Consider the following 17,787-nt stretch of genomic DNA (forward strand, 5'->3'; position numbering starts at 1 on the left):
TGAAGACTCCAGGGAGAGAGTACTACCTTCTGTAAGACAGATGATCCAAAGAGACATTGAGCCTGGCATGGGTGGTGGACACTAGTAATTAATCTGGGAGATGGAGGCAGGAGAATCATAAATTAGAACCCAGCCTGGACTACATAGTGAGTTCCAGGCCAGGCTGGGCTATGTAGCCCAGACAACAACAACAAAATAACAAAAACCATACAAAAATTAACAATGGCAATAACAACCCCCTTGCACTGTCTCCCCCCCAAAAAACTCGAGAAACAAAGCAACAAAGCAACACAAAACATAAAGATTGACTCTGGGAAGTCAAATGTGTGCAGGTCTGCACTAAAGCAAGAAGCAAAGAGGGAGGTGGGTTAATTCCTTCAGTCTGGGTTCCTGCTAAGGACCATTCCCTTCTGAAACATCCCATGGGGTTATGGCAAGAAAGAAGAAAGCATTGGGAGTCTTTTCTTGTTTTTTTTCTTTTGCTGAATTGATGGTGATAACCATTGGAGATGTTCTTATTTAGGATGGTAAATAAATAAAATGAGCAAAGACCATATTTTCTGATTGAAAAGGAGGGGTATTTTTCAGAATTAATAAGGTTGAGATAAAGGCTCAGACTGATTTGGTAGAGGAGAGACACCCTCCCTGGAGTTCTTCTGCTTTAGACTCCTGAGGGCATGATGAGGTTTGAGGACCTAACAACATTCTTCAGGGGACACACTCTGATCCACGGTGTTCCCTTTGTGTGTGATCTGGCAGGTTAAAGAATCATAAACCTTCCTCTCATAAGACATCAAAAACAGGTAGCTGCTGGCCATGTACTTGTTGTTACTCTGTTTGGATGCTGTGTGTTCTCCATGATCTGGGTGCAAGTCTTGCCATCTGCCAATCAGGTCACTGCAATTGTATCCAGGTAGAATTCTTTTATCGGACAGACCACTGTGGACTTCTTAATCTGGAACTCCTCAGAGGAGAGCAAGAGCAAGGTGATAGAAGAGGGATCCTTTGGCTGTCCTGCAAGGTAGTCCAAGTGAAGGGCGGTCAAAGGCCATTTGTCTTCCCAAGAGTCCTTGGTGACTGTGGGTTAGAAAGAGTCCTGCTGCTTACAGACTCTGGGGTGAGCATCCACAATGCAGAGTGTAGGATGGGGAGCTCCTCCAAGGACTCCCCATGTCCTTAGGACTTACGCACCTGGACACTGTGCATCACTTCTGGGACCTTCCCAGGCATTGACCACCCACACAGATATCTGACCATCACCTTTCTGTCCCTGTCTCCTTCTGCCTTCCGTTTATGTGTCTCTCCTGTGATTTCTCTATAAATCCTGTGGAACTTTCCTTAGGGCACAGTTATGACATGCTTCCTCTGTTCTGTTGGGAGCTGTTTGTTTTTAATCTAAAGAGTTTATTTTCACCTAAATTGGTGTTCCCAGGGTCCCATAAGGCGGGACTTTGGTCATTACATGGTCTGTCTGCCTGACCTTGGCCTCCTCCTTCTACCCTCAGTGCCAGATCTACAGGTTTTCCACATTGAATTCTGATCCTTTGTAAACTCAGAGATTCTTGCTTCTGAGAATAAAGGAGGGGAAGGATTCACTCACCTTGAACAGTTAGCTTGGTCCCTCCACTAAACACCAAACACTGTGACACAAACTAGTGCAAAAACCCCTCCCTGCCTCCCTGATCCCCAGCTGCAGCTGTGCTGGAAGCAGCTGTGCTGATGGACCTGGATGTCTTACATTGAGGTTAGTGATCTCAGTGAAAGGTCACTAACATATGTCTTCCTTTCTCTGAAGTAGCCACCTGTCCTGGGGAATAGCCTTTTCAAACATTCACCGGCATCTTTTTCATATTCTCTACAGAAGAAATACTGTTCAGGAAAAGGAGGAGCAGAGAGGAGCCTCCAGTGACAGCACAGTTAAACCTTGGGCTGCACCAGCACTGGGGACATCCCAGGACAAGCAGGTCAACTTTTGAAGCTCTTGAATCGGAAGAAACAAGAAGAATGAGCTGGGGACTCTGCCAGGTGACAGATGTCTGTGAACATACACAGTAATCACAACTTCTGCCCTCAGGTCATCTTCCTACAAATAAAGGATTGAGAACCACAAATAAAAATAGTACCATAAACATAACTGAGTAATTATACATTTGGAAGGGGTTTTATGAGTCCCTAACTAACTTTTTTTTTCCATCCACCCATCCATCCATCCACCCGTCCACCCACCATCCATCTGTCCACCCACCATCCACCCATCCACCCATCCATCCGTCCATCTGTCCATCCATCCATCCATCCATCGTCCACTTATCTTTCCATCCATTCGTCCAACCATCCATCCATCCACCCGTCCACCCATCCATCCATCCTCCGGAGCCTGGCGGGAGGCACGCACCCACCTCGCGGCAGGCAGCGACACCCAGACTCTGGGCAAGACGACGCACTCCAGAGCGTGGCTCCCCAGCGCATCTCAGAGCCAAGGCCTCCCGGGACCGCTCCCCGCCGGCTTGGCAGGCTAGGGCATCCTGGAGATTCCGGCACGTCCGCTGCTGCCACCAAAACCCTACGCGCTGGCAGCGGCTTCCCCGGGAACTTCCTTCAGCCCCGGGAGCACGCAGAAAAAAACCCTAACTTTAATGTTAAGGTTTTGCTGATATTTTCTATTTACCTGTAGTAGTCATAATGTAGTTAAAGCCTCATCTTTCTAAGACTGAAATGAAATATTTACAGATAAAAAGAACAGATGTCTGGAACCTACTTGAGGAGGAGTTAATTTGTTTTGGGTGGATTGAAATCACCCATAAATTTCTTATTTTGATAACTGGTTGATGGGCCATAGGATCATTTTTATTACTCTGTCTCATTTTGTGTTGAAAATATCCATTATAAAACTTATAACAAACTGGAGAGAAAATTATCCTAGGGCACCAGCTGGTGGTGGGGTGATTTCTGGCACTGTATCCACCAAGGCCATTGGTATAAACCTGTGTGGTCTCTGCTACACGTTGATGAAATGGTGTCATACAGGTGATATGGGATATTAGAATTCTTGAGCTGCATTCTAATTCAGAGTCTGTGGTCTGGGACAGGAGTGGCTGTGTTCAACCTCTAAGAGGAACCATTTCTCTGCCCCATCTTGTCTTTGCAGGTTCTGTGCTTGGCTTGGCCTGGTTATATAGCAGCTCTGGTGAAGATGGCTGCCATACTACTGATGCACTTGAGACACAAAGAGGCTGGCCTCTGAGCACCCAGTGCACAGAGGTCTTATAGAGAGACTTGGTAGTTTACACATGTAGGAAGGCACCTACATGTCAGAGTCTCTGGCAGTGATTGTGTCTCTGACATTAGGCTACAGGAGCACATGGGGCCTGAGCCACATGAGAGAGGGAGGGAGTGGGGTCTGGTTGAATGGAGAGTATGGGCTCACTGAGTATCTCTGAAATATGGACTTTTCCTATATACCCTCTTAACCTGCCTTGATCTATCCTGGCCAAGCCCCAAATATAGTCTTTAATTTGACTCTGATACAGATTCCATTAGCCAATCAATGGATAGCATTTCTCATTTGTTCACTTTTATCCATGTTGTCCCTCTTTTACATGCTGATCTTCTCCAAGCCACAGCCATAAACAAACCATAAACCATCTCCATCCTAGAGCCATAAGAGGTATTAACCTTTTATGGTTGAGATCCCAGCCCCTTGCTATTGTCAACCTTGAGCCTGAACCTGAGTCCACACCCATCTGATTATAAAGTGATCACTGCTGTGCGTCTCACCTTCAGCATATGCTCTCCTAGGAAGCTCTAACATACTCTGGTGTCTATCTGAGTATTATAGAACTCTCAGAGGTGGAGATGAGAACATGTGCAAACTGATGAGTTCCTTATTAATTGTTCCTCCTGTTGTGGAACTTGTCAGTATCTTTATACAAATAGCTAATATATATTGTGAAAGTCTGAAAAATGAACATTTAGGTTCCACTTTCTGAATTTCCCTGGTGATTTCAAACTTCAGACCCTTCACATGGTAAGGATTTTCTTGTTTGGTCCTTCAGATGGGAGAGGAGAGTTCAAGCTCTGTTCTAGCTAAAACCATGGCTTTCACTCCAGAGTGTCCTTACCTCCACATCTCTATCTCTATCCTGAAGCTGGGCTCCTGGGATCCCATTCATTTTTCTCTAATTCTCCACTATGGCCAACTACTTTCACTCTAACTGGATCCCTTTCCTTTTTCAGGTGGGCAAGGACTTCATTCAAGGGTAACTCTTCAGGACTACTTCCTGATATGGATGACAGTCCCCAGCAGCATAAGGAACTGTGTCCTGGTGAATTAAGTGGGTGCAATTATGGGGAGATGAGACTTCATGTTAGAACTACCCATTCCTCAGAGCAGTAATCCTTCAGCCTAGAGTCCTGAGCAGATATGGATGACACATTAGAAATACTTGATGATACATGATTAGGTCTTTATTAAGGTGATTAAAATGAGCACTGCATAAGTAGTGCCTGCTATGAGTTTGCATGGAGGGGGCTAAGGATAGAGTTGAGAATTGGAGAAAGGGTTGTCTGGGTAAGAAAGACCCCTGAGGTGATTGCCTGGGGATGTTTTAAGTGGAACCCACTTCCCCACTGGGTGTCAGGATCCCCCCACCACTTCCCACTGAGAACACTGAGGCCATTGCAAATTAAATGTGATATAAGAACAAATGAAATACAGCAGTATTTATGATCGATAATGGACATTTTATTGAGAGTTTATGAGTTCATAGCTAAGTGCTGAGATGCCTAGGAGTAGGAGAGAAGACCCTTCCCTGAGGGTTTTTCAGCTCTTGGTCCTCAAGGGTGGGTTGAGGGTTGGAGACCTAGGAATACTATGAAGTAGACACACTGTTCTCCACTGTGCTCCCTTCATGTGTGACATGACAGCTATTGCATTGACAGACTTCCACTGATCTGATGTCAAAAACAGGTAGCTGCTGGCCATGTATTTGTTATCACTCTTTTTGGAGGGTCTCATGAGTGGCTGGCATGCCATCTGCCTTCCAGACCACATTCATGGTTCCTCGGTAAATGTTATTCATCATACAGAACAGTATGGCCTTGTTGGTTTGGAGCTCCTCAGATGAGGGTGGGAACAGAGTTACTGATGGGGCAGCTTTAGACTACCCTGTGTGAATAGAGGATTGGGTTTGTATCAGCAGAGATCTAAGATGTTGCAAACTTCCCAAAATCTAAGTGACAGTTAACATTTTGACCATCTTGTTCACCTGGGTACCCTTCTTCTTTCCTTTTTTCCCATCTGTCTACTTGAGCCCTCTGAACAGCAGATAGCCCTGCAACTTCCTAGAACCCCTCTGCAAGTCACCTCTCCATATCACCTGGTTTACTCCCTCTGCTTGCAGTTTCAGTTTCTCCATTGTCACTAGGCATGGCTGTGATGCATTCACACTGTTCTCTGTAGTCGGAGTTTGGAAACTTGACCTGATCTCCTGAACATATAACCCAGCCCAGCTATACCCCATCCCTCCAGAGTCCTGATTTTACCTAGCAGTCAGATAATTTACTGAAGCTCCTATTAGCTCCCTCATTCCTCATTTCCTGAGTCTAATGTACCCTGTGTGGGATTTGGGAGCCCAACATGGAAAAGTGAGACACAGGGTTCCAGGTTGAAAGGGCTCCAGGGTCAAAGGAGTCTGTATTCCTACCCAGTGAGCATTATGGAAGCGTCAGCCAAACTCTGATCATCTTATACAGTCTGAACCATCTCTATGCACCTCTGTGTTCTCATGGCCCAGCAGAGGATTAGTGAGCTTCCACCTAGAGTGAGCCAGATTCTCTCTCTGCCTCTGTTGGTCTCCACTTTGGGTAATCTTCTGAGTTCCTAGATACTGAGGTTATAACCCCAGCCACATCTCTGTGCCTCTTATGTAACCTTGTCAGCCTGGATGGGCATCTGACCCTCAATCCAGATGGAGGAGGCCCATGGTGCCCCTTCTTAGGTCATGCCTGTGGCCACCATGGTCATATGCCTAAGTGGGTTGAAGCACCTATCTTTGGCTAACTCTTAGCCCAGGTTCCTATGATGAGGCTGTGTCTGCTTGTCAGTCTAATCTAAATGAGGCTGCTCCTACTGTAGGCCCTTTCTGGCAGCTATCCCAAGACAGCCCATCTCGACCAAGCTGTACAGAGAAAAATAAAGGGTCACTAGTTAAGGTTGTATTGGGAGGGGGAAAAAGGGAAGAATTGAAAAAAGAGGGAGGGAGGGATGGAGAGAGCAGAGAGAGAGAGAGAGAGAGAGAGAGAGAGAGAGAGAGAGAGAGAGAGAGAGAGGTATCAGTGGGGTGGAACAACTGGGAAAGGTCACTTACTTAGGACAGTGATCTAGGTCCCAGCACTGAGGACATACCACAGTGACAGGCTGAGACAAAAGCAGTGTGGTCAGCACCTGGAGTCTGCCTTTACCACAGTGACAGAGGCTGAGACCAAAACCAATGGGGTCAGCACCTGGAGTCTGCCTTCCTAAGGGGCTGGGCTGGAGTGGGAAACTGCTGGCCATGATGGGTGGGGCTGTGTGCTCATCCCAGGGCAAGTGGGTGGCCAGAATCCCCCTTTGCACACTCTTGACTCCAAATCCAGGCAGGCACTGCCCATAGCCTTGGAGGAATACCATGTGTGCTTACCCACATATCTGAGTCTCAAGGTGCTGACAGCAATACTAGGCACTGTAGAAACTAAACAAACCCCTGAATAACACATCCTTTTGGGTTTCTGTGGGGTTCAAAAGAGTTATGAACTTTTCCTGGACTCATGTTTTGGACTTTGAGTCTCCTCTACAAAAGTTTCCATAGCCAGGCCATCTTCATCCCTGGACCCATGGACACAGGGTCATACACAGATTATAGAGCATTTCTGTCCCTTGAGATGAAGCTCCATCCCACCTCATTCATGAATCTTTTCTCATCTCTGAGACTACTCTAGCCATCTATTTATCCATCCATTGAACAATAGCCACCAAGCATACATCTATGCCAGGCACCATTTTGCATTTTGGGACATGGTAGGTCTCCTCTGGTTTTCATCCTTGTATTTCTCTGAAACTTTTCAGGTTGAAGCCAAAAAGGCACTCTCAATCAATTCTTATTTCCTCCCCAGTACCCTGTGTCTCTGCAAAAGGCTTCTCTTTCTGGTCCCTCTGCTTCCCTTAGTGTCTAAGACGGCCCACTCTCCTGGACCCCTAGCTTCCTTTCCTCCTTGGCCTCACATGTCTGTGACTCCTAGACCATATCCTTGGAACTTCTTTCCCTGTAGACTTTCTGCTTTTGACCCTCACAGTGCATTTCCATGACTTACCAGGGATCCCAGAATTCTATTTCTAGCTCTGTCTTCTGATTTTGTCTCCAAATTCATATAAATTATGCCTCTGCCTGAATGTCTTATAGGCACCCTACACTGAAAAATCCTCAACTAAATCAATTTCCCTAAAGACTTGATCTTCTGCAGTGTCTTCAATTCGGCAATTTCTCTCTAAGCCCTCATTGAATTACTTTGTTTCTTAGATATATTACCACAACACAACATAACATTAAAATACTCAAAATAAAATTGAAGAAAATCAAGTTACACTCTGAGACTTTATGATGGTAGGAATTCTAAGACTTTGCATAATCTTATTTGATCTCCCAAGATAATATATCTTGCCCATTGCATTGAGGCCAGCAATTATTTTTAACCTCTGTAGAATGACCATTCAACAACAGTAGTATTAAAGACAGGCACATAAGCATTTGAAACAAAATTTAATATAATGATATAAATTTAACACTTGTTTCTGAATAAAAAAAAGCATTCAGTATTTTGCTATTGAAAGCAACATCCTCACTCCATTAAAAAGGGTATGTTCAAAAACTTACATCAACATTCCTACTTGAGGTCAAATCATGTGTATCAGAAACAAAGCCACACTCATATTTTCATTATTCAACAGATATTCTACACATTCTGGACAAAGTAAATATATGGAAAGGAAAAAAGAGATACAGGCACTAGTAAAAGAGATAAAGTTCTAAAATGCAAGTGTCTACTAAAAAATGAAACAAACAAACCTATACAAAAAATTCAAGTGAGAAGCCATAAGAACTCATAACAGAATTAAAATGGTTGAATTCAAGATCATTATCCTAAAGCAAATAAGTTTCTATGCTATATAAGCAGAAATTTTTTAGGATATGAAGTTGGTGGAGAACTTAAACCTTCAATAAAATTATAACTCCATAGAAATAAACAACATAAAATCTGCAAGGTTTTCATGAATAAAATGTAAAACTACTTGACTAGCTGACATAAAAGTAGGTGAATAGAGAGTACATCATGTTTTGGATGAAAATGTGGAGCATTATAAACATATCATTTATTTCCAAATTGATCATATAGTCCATAATATAATAATAATAATATTATAGTAATTATTATAATAATATTATATTATAATTATTATAATCATTATCATAATAATTTTTGAGAATTAGTGAACTGATTTAATGTGCAAAAGTAAGAATGATGTAAAGTAAGCATATTTTGAAAAAAGTAATAATGGTGTTTTATTTTGCTACTGGACAACAAAACATTGTGTAAAACTGAAATAATTAAAACTAGATATAATGATGTAAGAATAGATCAATGGATCAACAAAACTATGAACAGAATGTGATAAGTCAATAGTTTAACATTTGGTAAAAGTCACATTTATATCCAACTTGTGTGAGAACTGAATTTCCATTTGGAAAATACAGATTACTATGTACACACAAATAAACTCAAGATAAAGTTTAAAATCTACAAAACCAAAAATTATTCAAACACCAAATAATTAAAGTACCTCAGTTAAAATAGGAGAATGGTTTATAGTATTAAAATAAAAATGATTTTATTACATATGGTGCAAGGCACAGAAACAATAAAGAAAATATTAACACAAACACATACAAATTAATAATCTATTAATGTTGAAATAATCCATAACTAAAAGGCATAAAATTGACTAGGAAAAATAATTAGACATATATATTAAACCAAGAGTTAATATCACAATTTGACTGAGAGTTTCTATAGACATAGATAAAATGACCTAATGGAAAAGCAGGCATTATGATGACCTACTCTTTTAATTCACAGAAGAAATAAATTTAACCAATAAAAATATGAAAAGAAAGAAAATTTCACCAGTGATCAAATAAACAATAAAACAAGCACATTATATTCTTTGCTCATCACATGGGGCATAAAGGATCAACAACATCACACTATTGGAAAGGAAGCAGGAGAAAGACACTGTCATTCACTGTAGTGGGTGTAATTTGGAAATGCCATTTGGGAGCATGATTGAAAACTACCTACAAAATTTCAAAACTAACTCCTCCCTAATTCAGAAATTCCACTCTTAGAAATGTATCCTATGGAGACACAGAAGAATTCTCTAAGCGCGCACTCGCTCACACACACACACACACACACACACACACACACACACACACACATGCATATTCATTATTCAATTACACACAGGTATTTCCACTGCAGCATCACTTTTGTATTTTTTAGCAGAAGCAATGTAAATGTCCATTTAGGGTAGTGATTGAGTAAACTCTAGTTCATCCAAACTAAGTATTCATTTAGGAGAATATTTTAGAGTCATAAGACTAATCTAGAAAATGTGAGTAATGGATTATTTCTAAAGCTAGCTGTAGGGTAATATTAAGAGTATGTTTATTTTTGAAAAATACAATCTCATCACCAGTGTGTGACATACCTATGTAGGATAAGTCTGGAAGTATATAGGCCATCATGACAGTAGCTATCTCTGTGGAATAGGTTTTGAGGGGAAGAGGTGAGATGGTAAATGGAAATATTTACTTGTTAGTTTATATAATTTTGTGTTTATAATATTATAATATTTACATAATATATTTACAAAAGGGATGTGTACATTTATTTGAAAAGTAAGCATCACCCTTGTACTAAAAGTAAAAATGAAATAGCTCTTCTTGTAAACATTTTCAGAAAGCTATAAAACTAAAATTAAAATGAAGTGAAATCCTACCAGTTGGAGACACATCTTGAAATTTTCCTATATTTTCTTACAGGTTTTGAAAATGCACACATACTTTAAGAACATCAATTAAGTAGCCTGTATATTACCATATCCTTTTAAATGGATTTTCCCATATTACTCGGTGAGCTTTACAATTATTTTATCATGATAATAACATTAATATACCTTTATTCAGTATTAACTTTATGCCAGATTCTGTTTTACAAAATCATAATTTTGAAGTTTTGTGTAACATTCTTCATGACAGATATGCATACAGTGCTTTGTCATACCCCTTCCATGGTATTTAGGTTATTTCTAGTTTTCTCTCATAATTAGTAATTGTGAGCTAAGCATCATTGTTTGTAAATATTTGTGTACAGTTATGATTTCTAGTAGTAAACGTACATATGACCTATTCCCTATTATTAAAGTGTTTTTACATTTAAACACCTAGGCAGTCCATGATAATGCCCACTCCTCCCTCGTCAGTGCTCTGCTGTCTTCCCTTTAAATCCACTCACCAACTTCACAGGACTCTTGGCACCTGGTTGCCAAGTGTACTTGGGCCTCTTCTCCATCCCTATCACATTCTGCACTGCAGACTCAACACTTCTTGAGGGCTGTCATCCTCCTAGGCCTCTACCCCTCATCCTTGAATTTGGTCTCACACCAGCCTCCCATCTAGAGCTGATTTTTCCAAAACATAAATCCAACTCTGATATCCCCATAGTTAAATCATTCCAATGCCTCATCTTGGACTCGGGACAAAAGCTAGGCACAAGAGACCATCAAGATCCACAAGTCCTGCCCAGGAGCTCCCTTCCACAATTGGCACATTTTCTGCACTGATTTGACTGCCAAGACATCCCAATCAAGAGCCAGTGCCCCTCTATGATCTGTGAGAACAGCTTGGGCATCTGCCCACAGAGGGAACATCCCCATGAGCCATAGGTCTGTCCCAGTGATTGGACAGATCCCCTTTGTTAGGGCCCATCCTAAGGGCTGGACCTCAGAAAATGATTATGAATAAGTCACTGGGTGTGTATGTTAGACCAAGAAAATCCCTCATTCTCTTTTCAGTATGTCTTGCACTCTTGTTTAAAATGTTGGGCGGGGCTGGGGAGGATAGCTCAATGCTAGGTTCAATCTCCAACAGTCTTCTCTATCCCTTCCAAATAGAGGACTTGACCATGCAGTCATACCATTGTCTTATACTTTGGGGAATTGAGCTTCTGGGATGCAATCTTGACTGAGCTTCTTTGGCTGAGGGTCTCCTATCTTGGGGAATATGTAGCTAGAGAAGAAAAGACTCCCTGACAACCTCAGCAGAAGCAACAATGTGATGTAGCCACTGCTTGGCAAAAATAAGGGTAGACGTAGTCCAGAGGAGGAGAAGAAAAAGGCCAAAGAGGAGGAGGACAATTTTCCTGTGCATATGTACTGCTTGTCCTTAGTTTCTGCCTTACCCAGAAAACAAATAGAAGGCAAATGAGACACTAGTTTTGGTGCCAAAACACACATAAACCAAAGTAAATACTATTTCAATATGATACTAAATTTATAAAGCAGCAAACCAATCCACACTTAAAGTGTCAGCACTTTAAGTGAGTGTCTGTCAAGTTTCCTGTTAGGCTGATCCTTCTCACACCTTACTTTGTCCCATGCCTATTCCACATGACTAATCCACCACTTACCTGCTTCAGAGGCTATGGAGAGTGGAGTGGCTGCTTCTTGCCCATGTTTTTTATCAGGGTCTTGCTCTGAGGTGCTGCCATAAGGTGCAACAGATCTGGGTCCCCAGCAGTAGGAGCCAGCAGTGCCTGGGAGCAGAACCCAGGGAGCCTCATGACCTATCTGTCCCATCATGGGTTTCATCTACCCACAGGGTCAAAGGCATCTCTTCCCTGACCCAATGGGTGGACTTATTATAGGGGTGTCTCAGGTCTTCTGGCTGGTGGTGGTGGCCCCAGTGTGCAGGGGTCCATGTGACCTATGACTGCATCCTCACCATACACTAGTTCTGCTCACTGTCTTCAGATCACTCTCTGGAAAGCCCATGACTGATACCTCTAGGGGGTTCCCCAGAGAATTCTGCCAACTGTTCCACTGTGGTTAGGATCCAGGCCTCAACAGCTCCCCAGGGCAGCCAGCTGCCCGGCCCCACCCCAGATTTCCTGGGTGGAGCATACCAGATCTACTCTCCATCTCCAGTTCTGCAAGGGATCCCTGGGTCTTTGGAGGGGCTCACATGGTGCCAGAGAGGCCAAAAGTCCCAGGGAAAAACAGACACCAAGGGATTGGTTTTGGGGGTTGGGGCGGGACTGGGGCTTTTCCAATCTGGACCCTTACACTCTGCACCTCTGGTCAACTGGGCTAAGCCCTTCCTTGCCTGGGTTGGCCAAGCATGCCTAGCACCTGTCTAGCAATTTTCTGACTCAGGCAAGGAAGTGATTCTGTATCACTCAGAAAAGCAGGAGTGGTGAGATCATGAATATTGACTTTATACAGAAGTAGGTCATCTGGACCTCAGGTTTTTTCTCCCTGTGGAATGTGGAGAGGGTTCCTCTACAACAGAAGTGTATGAGGATTAATGAGACCACATGTTGCTAAGCTCCCAGTAGGTGTCCAATGAATGCCTGTTCCCTGTTTTTGCTCTCCTCTTACTTTGGCTTCAGAAAAACTCTTGGGGTAATCCTTGGGGAAAGCAACCTTGTTTCACAGGTGAAAAAACTTTAAGGCCTAGAGAAGATGAATGCAGGGTGCAAAGTTTTGCCAGGAATGGGATGCAAAGTCAGCTAGAATCTAGGAGTGAGTTTGCCTTCTGAGTTTCTAGCTGTTTTCAATTAGATAGCTTATGCCTAGTTCTTTTATAAGCCAATGTTTGAGCTCCCTTAGGCAGTGGTAGAGGAGGAGTGGGCTGGGCACAGGTTTTGGGTTGAGGTCTATTTTGACGCCCAGGGATAAAATACATAACTCATGGTGACAGTGATGCTTTAGCCCTGGCTCAGTATTTTACGAGCTCTATCCCATGGGGCTAATCTTATTTCCACTCCCCAATTCAAAACTGAGGAAATTGACACTTAGACAGATTCCCTAATTTTGTGATGCCACAGGGCTGGGAGGCTGGGGTAGGGTACTCTAAAGCCAGAACCTTGTATGATACAACTCACACTTTGTTGATAATGTCACCGTTCTTTAGGCCCAGGTGGTATCACAATGCTTGGTACTTGGGAAAAATTCATATCTCAGAGCCCAGAACATAGTAGCTGCTCAAACAAACCCAAGCTGAGTCTGAAACTGGTCAACCCAGACTTTCTTCTACTTCATTTGTCCACTGGTGTCATTCAGACTCCCTTATCTCTCTCTACTTCCTGTCCCTTTTGAAGTCATTGAGAGGTCAGCATGCTCTCAGTAAGGATCCCTGAGGATCCTTACTGTCATATAGAAAAGATTTGGGGTTCCCAAGCTCGGGTATGTATATGTCCTCTGCACCTCCTCGAATGGCCTTGTGGAGCTGTTGCAAAATAAATGCTAATACTTTGGCATAAAGTATAAAATAAAGAATAAAATATTCTTGGTCTCTGACTCAGGAGTCTGTGTTTAATGCCAGCATCCAGGCAACCGTGTTAGGCTTACATTGTAGCTGGTGAGTTGGGTACAGTCTGAGACTCTTCATTGTTCTTGATAATATTGGTCATAAAGAGAAGGAAGAAAGAGAGGAAGTTAAAAATGGTGATCATGAGTTAAGAGTTTCACTGGAGTCATCATATCAGCTTTCAAGGATGTCTAGGTTGAGTCTTTACACTCCATAGCATTGTTCAGGCAATGTCTGAGGGCCATGCCTATGCTGAAGGCTAGGTTATACTAACAAACCCTGCACATCTTTGACCTTGTGGTTGAGCAAAACATTGAACAGTGATGAGGCATGAACACCCCTACAAATGCCAGGGCATCCTTGGAAGTCCCTGATTCAGGCCCAGCTTCTTTCAGCTTGGGTGCATGGTCTTCTCTGTCTGTGACATTGTATCCTCACATTATGGATACTGGAAGCAGCCTAGATCCTGGAGGTCTTACCCCTCTAGCACCACATGTGGGTGTGAATTTCCCGAGCCCAGATCCTAGAAGCAGTGGTTTTACCCAGGGACAGTCCCAGATCTCAGGGGAAAAGAAGGGGTTCTCCCTAAATATACCATCCTCAGATGCTCTGTTCTTCACCCCCTCCAACCCTAACCTGGTCTGCACACGTGCCATGGCCCTTAGGCAGATGTCTGACCACACACCACAAACCACATCCTTCTAGTCTGGCTACAATCAGAAATCTGCATCAGACTGTGTCCTGCAGATGCCTAAGGAGTGGGAAGTACCACTCCAGTGATGCAGCTGCAGCTTTGGCTGTCACCATTGTCATGCATTCAGATTGAAATGTGCTGAGTGCTGTATCCAATCTTGAGCAGAAAAGTATGTGTTCAGCCTACTCTTTGCCCATCGACCTTAGAACCTAGAGCCCTTCTCTAGGGCGGAATTTTGAGTCTTGTCCAGGAGTTTCTGTTCTTCCCTATCAAAGAGACACCACTTGTTTACTGCTGGCTAGTCCTTTCCCATTCTTTGCCCGGAAGTCCCAGAGACTCTTATGACCACACTGTACTCCTCCTTCCCAAGCACAGTTGTCCTCAGTTCCCTGCTCCCCATTGTCCTCAAACTCAAGCCATTGGTTCTCCTCATCTCCTCTTGATGTTCACATGGTAGGAGGTAGGTCTGGGGTGACCAAGCAGAGGATGACAATGTTACAGTCTAGGGACATGACATAAATTATGAGTTTCTTTAAATGCTCAGTTAGGGGCTGGGTCTGCACACAGTTCCCAAGCCTCTTCTGAGAGGACTCCAAGAACCCAAAGACTGAGATTCCACTGGTAATCCTGGGAGGGGGTCATCCCTCACTTCATCTGTCTCCCAGTAAGTAGGGAAGATTCCTTTTCTCTCTTTAGATTTCATAGACTGCTCAACCTGGCATTTTTATCTGTTTTTACTGGCATGTTAAAGAAGGTACAAAAGGGAGAATTTCTTTCCTTCTTTCAAAGAAATTTGGTATAAGGAGACTGTGTCCTGGAACTTGATCAGTATCACCTAGAGACATGGAATGACCTACCCTTTAGGACACAGAGTGGAGCCAGCTTGGAACAAAAGGGCGGTATATGGAACAGTTTTTATCTTTAACTTCAAACTAACCACCCAGTCGCCTGGAGATCCACCCCCAAGGAAAAAGTCCAGTAGGAGGCAGCAGAGACCAAAAATTGGGGAATCCAGGAAGTGCTTGAGCTCTTCAGCAGGAAGAGGCTAGAGATCCAGGTTAAGTGTGTGTGTGGGGGAAGGGGAGTGAAGAAAAGAGGGATATACAAGGGTTGGGCTGTGGTTCTGTATTTCTGATGTGTTAGTTAAGCTTTTGTCACTATGAAGAACACTTGAATTAGATTCCCACACCAAACACTTATCAGATGAGCTGGTGGTACAATAGATTTGAATGCAGCAGCATTTCCTGATTATGCTAGAGGAGCTGACTGGCATAGAACCTTGGGTCTGATATATGCAGATAGAGCAAGGAGTCCCAAGGTGACCAGGAAGGAGCTTGGGGAAGGAAGCTGCACTGGCTGAGATTATTGGTCCAGCCTGGCTACTTCCATAGCACAGAACTTCCAGTCAATAGAACCACACCAACTGCATCACAGAAAACCCCTGTGGATCAAAACATAGAGTCCTGAGGATCAGCAAAGTCCTTCCAGTGGCCACAACTGCATCTTGGAAACTGTGGCATGGTCCTAAGTGGTATGAACATGGACAGAATCAGCAAAAGTAGAGAAAACACAGCAGCCTTTGACCTGGAAACCAAACTATGACAATCCAGACAAAATCCCCTCTCTTCTTCTCCCTGTGGAGTAGTGGACTGGATGCAGTGTCTTGAACACTGTGAGTGAGTGGTTTGACAACTGAACCACATCAGTCCAGTGATGAGAATATACACCACAATCTGGCCACAACTCACTCTTCCTTAAACATTGTGAATATTTCATCTGAAAGGGCATAGTAGATTAAAACATTCAACCAAGAACTTGACCTCAGATGTGTAAATCCAAACAATAAAATATAAGTAATATAAAAAAAAAACCAAAGCAACAAGTCTCCTTCAAAAGTCAATGATTCAACAATAAAGGACAATAGTGAAATGAAAGAAATCTCAAACAATGAACTAAAGAATGATGATAAGAATGATATGAAAATTAAAGAGGACAATTCTAAACACTTAAGTGAATTAAAAGAGTACAAATCAATAGGTAAATGAACTCAAAATATTCAAACAAACAGCTCGACGAAATAATGAAGACACTGGGGGCATGAAAGAAGAATTCACTAAAATTATAGCAATTCTGGAAATGAAAAACTAGACTCAAATAAAGAACTCATTTGAAAGTCTCACTAACAGAATTGAAAAGATGAAAATGAATATCAGGGATTGAAGATAAAGTAGAGGAATTAGAGCACTCAGATAAAGACAAAGAAATATGCCAAGAAAGTACAAAAGAAATATGCAAGACGTCTAGGACATCATTAAAAGTTCAAACTATGAATCACCCATTTAGATAAAGGAGAAGAGTTACAACCTAAAGGCATAGATGGTATATTCAGTACTATAATAGCTGAAAATTTCCCTAATCTTGAGAAAAAGAGAGGTATCAAGGAACAGTAGGCTTTTAGAACACCCACCAGATAAGATCAGGAAGAAACTCCCCAAAACATGTAATAGTTAAAATACTAAATATATAGAACAAGGAAGAATTTTGAAAGAGGCAAGAGAGAAGTGATAAGTCACGTATAAAGGTGAATCCATCAGAGTAACAGTAGATGTCTCAACAGAAACTTTGAAGGCAAGAGGACATGCACTGATACATTAAAAGGAAAGATTGTAACCATCAACCTAGTTTACTGAATCCAGTAAACCTATCCTTCATAATTGAAGGAGAAATAAAAATCTTTCATAATAAACAAAACCTAAAGGAATTCATGGCCAGTGAACCAGCACTATGGAAGATTTTTAAAGGAATCCATTATCCAGAAGAGAAATATAAAACTACCAGGAAAATAAGGGAAATAATAGATCAAGCTAAATAAGTAGATAAGGAAATTGGGATCAGGAAAGAAACAAATGTCATAAAACAATAAAATGACAAAAAATGCCACATACCTTTCAGTAACAATACTGAATGTTAGTAGTCTCAATTCTCCAATCAAAAAGACATAGTATTGTGGGTTGGATTAAAATAAGTCCTAACCATTGGTGGCCATAAAGAAACACGCATTGCTGACCAAGACAAATATTGACATAGGGTGAAAAAGTAGAGGCAAAAATGCAAAAAAAGGCACAGAATCAATGACACAAAAGTTGCTTCTGTGAAGATTTAACAAAATTGATAAACACTTAGTCAAACTAACCAACAAAAGGAGAGAGAAGATTTAAATTAACAACATTAGATATTAAAAACGAGGTACAGAACAAACAGCAACAAAATCCAAAGCGTCATTGGGAAAATATTTCATCAGCTTGAATTCTATTAAAGTTGATAGTCTAGAAATGGATAAATTTTTGGATGCATATAGCCTTCCAAAATTGAGCAAAGTGGATATAACCACGTAAGCAAATCTATAAG

The 17,787-nt window shown here is 42.1% G+C and overlaps 2 protein-coding genes, 1 long non-coding RNA gene and 1 gene segment (V, D, J or C); all 4 read right to left on the bottom strand.

Annotated features, from left to right (window-relative positions):
- LOC109700162 (immunoglobulin lambda-1 light chain-like) overlaps positions 1 to 17,787 on the bottom strand; it is a 310,825-nt gene that overhangs the window by 52,186 nt on the left and 240,852 nt on the right. The gene's annotated exons all lie outside the window — the stretch shown is intronic.
- Positions 1 to 17,787, bottom strand: part of LOC109700167 (immunoglobulin lambda variable 8-61-like) — a 356,654-nt gene that overhangs the window by 43,890 nt on the left and 294,977 nt on the right.
- Positions 1 to 17,787, bottom strand: part of LOC109684485 (immunoglobulin lambda-1 light chain-like) — a 524,269-nt gene that overhangs the window by 15,425 nt on the left and 491,057 nt on the right. The gene's annotated exons all lie outside the window — the stretch shown is intronic.
- Positions 1,488 to 12,313, bottom strand: LOC141418855 (uncharacterized). The gene is made up of 2 exons (XR_012443517.1): positions 11,785 to 12,313; positions 1,488 to 2,083 (listed from the first exon to the last, which is right to left on the bottom strand). It is a non-coding gene; the product is annotated as an uncharacterized lncRNA (long non-coding RNA).

Source organism: Castor canadensis, chromosome 18 (assembly GCF_047511655.1).
Source record: "Castor canadensis chromosome 18, mCasCan1.hap1v2, whole genome shotgun sequence".
Lineage (NCBI taxonomy): Eukaryota > Metazoa > Chordata > Mammalia > Rodentia > Castoridae > Castor > Castor canadensis.